This window comes from Apium graveolens, chromosome 11 (assembly GCF_009905375.1).
Source record: "Apium graveolens cultivar Ventura chromosome 11, ASM990537v1, whole genome shotgun sequence".
In the NCBI taxonomy this organism is placed as follows: domain Eukaryota; kingdom Viridiplantae; phylum Streptophyta; class Magnoliopsida; order Apiales; family Apiaceae; genus Apium; species Apium graveolens.
Genome location: NC_133657.1, coordinates 166,003,120 through 166,005,827, shown reverse-complemented (window position 1 = coordinate 166,005,827; position 2,708 = coordinate 166,003,120). Strand labels below are relative to the sequence as shown.

At 44.1% G+C, this 2,708-nt stretch overlaps 1 non-coding gene across 1 annotated transcript; it reads left to right on the top strand.

The window, feature by feature from the left end:
* The first annotated feature begins 2,317 nt into the window (after positions 1 to 2,317).
* LOC141698892 (small nucleolar RNA R71) lies at positions 2,318 to 2,424 on the top strand. The gene has a single exon (XR_012565389.1). It is a non-coding gene; the product is annotated as a small nucleolar RNA R71 (small nucleolar RNA).
* The last annotated feature ends 284 nt before the right edge of the window (positions 2,425 to 2,708 follow it).

Here is a 2,708-nt window from a genome sequence, read left to right as displayed (position 1 = left end):
GTGATCCTTCCTTGTGGCTTTGTTCAATTTTCTATAATCCATGCATACTCTCCATCCTGTAACTGTTCGAGTAGGGATGAACTCATTCTTTTCATTTGCGACCACAGTGATACCTCCCTTCTTAGGTACATATTGTACGGGGCTCACCCACGAGCTGTCAGAAATAGGATAAATGATGCCTGCATCTAACCATTTCAGAATTTCTTTCTTCACCACCTCCTTCATGATGGGATTCAGTCTTCGCTGCTGTTCCACAGTTGGCTTACTACCTTCCTCTAGCAGAATTTTATGCATACAATATGAAGGACTTATCCCCTTGATGTCTGCTATGGTCCATCCTATAGCCGATTTGAATTCTCTCAAAATCCTTAAGAGCTTGTCTTCCTCACTACCTGAAAGGTCAGCTGAAATAATAACAGGTAACGTAGATGAATCACCTAAAAAAGCATACCTCAAGTGTTCAGGTAATGGTTTGAGCTCCAAGGTAGGTGCTTCCTCTATTGATGGTTTGAGCTTCCCTTCAGCGTTCTTGAGGTCAGAAGTACCAAGAGATTCAAATGGTATGTCCAGCTTTCGCTTCCATGGAGAAGCGTTCAGATATTGTAATTGCTCGTTGTTTTCTTCATCATCGCTGTCAAAATCCCCCAATAAGGCCTTTTCCAATGTATCAGACATTAGCATGTGCTCGAGTTCCGAAGTAACCGCGGAATCAATCACATCCACTTTTAAGCACTCCTCATCTTCTGTAGGGAATTTCATTGCCTTGAATACGTTGAAGGTCACATCCTGATCTTGGACCCACATAGTAAGTTCCCCTTTTTGCACATCTATCAAGGTACGGCCAGTAGCCAAGAAAGGCCTCCCCAAGATTATGGGAATCTTCTTATCTTCCTCAAAATCCAGAATAACAAAATCTGCAGGAAAGAAGAGCTTATCCACCTTGACGAGCACATCCTCAACTATGCCCCTTGGGTAAGTAATGGAACGGTCAGCCAATTGTAGCGACATGTATGAGGGTTTTAGATCAGGCAGATCCAGCTTTTTAAAGATCGACAAAGGCATTAGATTAATGCTTGCTCCCAAATCACAAAGGCACTTGTCAAAAGTTAGATTGCCAATGGTGCAAGGAATGGTGAAGCTTCCTGGATCTTTCAGTTTTGGCGGTAACTTTTGCTGCAGAACAGCGCTGCATTCTTCCGTGAGAGCAACGGTTTCAAGGTCATCCAGTTTCACCTTCCTTGAAAGAATAGTCTTCATGAACTTCGCATAACTAGGCATTTGTTCCAGAGCCTCAGCGAAAGGTATATTGATGTGAAGTTTCTTGAACACCTCCAGAAACTTCCCGAACTGTCTATCCAGCTTTTGTTGCTGCAATCTCTTAGGAAAAGGTGGTGGAGGATAGAGCTGTTTCTCCCCTGTATTAGCCTCAGGTAGAGTGTGTTCAACAGTAGTCTTCCTTGGTTCCGCCACTTTCTCCTTTTGCTTAGATTCTTCTTCTCTAATTTCAGCTTCTACTTCTTTTGCCTTTTCAGCCTCAGCTACTTTTCCAGACCTTAAGGTAATAGCCTTGACTTGCTCTTTAGCTTCCTTCCTGCCTGGTACTTCCGTGTCACTGGGAAGAGTGCCAGGTTGACGATTGAGCACTGCATTGGCTAATTGACCGATTTGATTTTCCAAGGTCTTGATAGAAACCGCCTGACTCTTGCACAACAACTTAAGTTCCTCAAAATCAGCACTAGTAGGTGCAGCTGCACTTCCCTGTTGAGGATATGATTGCCTTGTAGCATACTGCTGTGGTTGCTGGAATCCAGGTGGGTTAAACTGTTTACTCACTCCTTGCTGATATGGTGGCTGAATAGCATTCTGATTATTCCCCCAGCTGAAATTTGGATGATTTCTGTTATTAGGATGATAGGTCGCTGGCACAGGCTGCTGTTGTCGCTGATAATTATTCACATACTGAACAGATTCGTTGACAAGAGAACATTGATCCGTAGCATGAGAACCTGCACAAAGCTCACAAACCATAGCTATTTGATTAACTCCATATATAGCCAGAAAATCAACCTTCATTGATAGCGCTTGGAGCTGGGCTGCAATAGCGGTGGCTGCATCAACTTCCAGAATACCTGTGACCTTGCCTGACGTCATCCTCTGAGTTGGGTTTTGATGCTCATTTGCAGCCATCGTCTCTATAAGATTATATGCCTCAGTATAGCTTTTAGCCCATAAGGCTCCTCCAGCTGCTGCATCGAGCATGGGCCGAGATTGGGCCCCCAAACCATTATAGAAACCAGTGATCACCATCCAATCCGGCATTCCATGATGTGGACATTTTCTCAACATTTCCTTGTAGCGTTCCCAAGCCTCGCACATAGATTCTGTAGGTTGCTGCGCAAACTGAGTAAGAGCACTCCTCATAGCAGCAGTCTTTGCCATTGGATAAAACTTCACCAGAAACTTTTGCGCAAGATCTTGCCACGTAGTGATAGACCCAGCTGGTTCAGAATGTAACCAGTCTTTAGCCTTATCCCTCAGTGAGAATGGGAAAAGCCTCAACTTGATAGCCTCATCAGTCACGCAATTATACTTAAAAGTGCTGCAGATCTCGACAAAATTTCTTATGTGCATGTTGGGGTCTTCAGTTGCCGCTCCTCCAAAAGAAACAGAATTCTGCACCATCTGAATAGTGCCCGGCTTGATTTCAA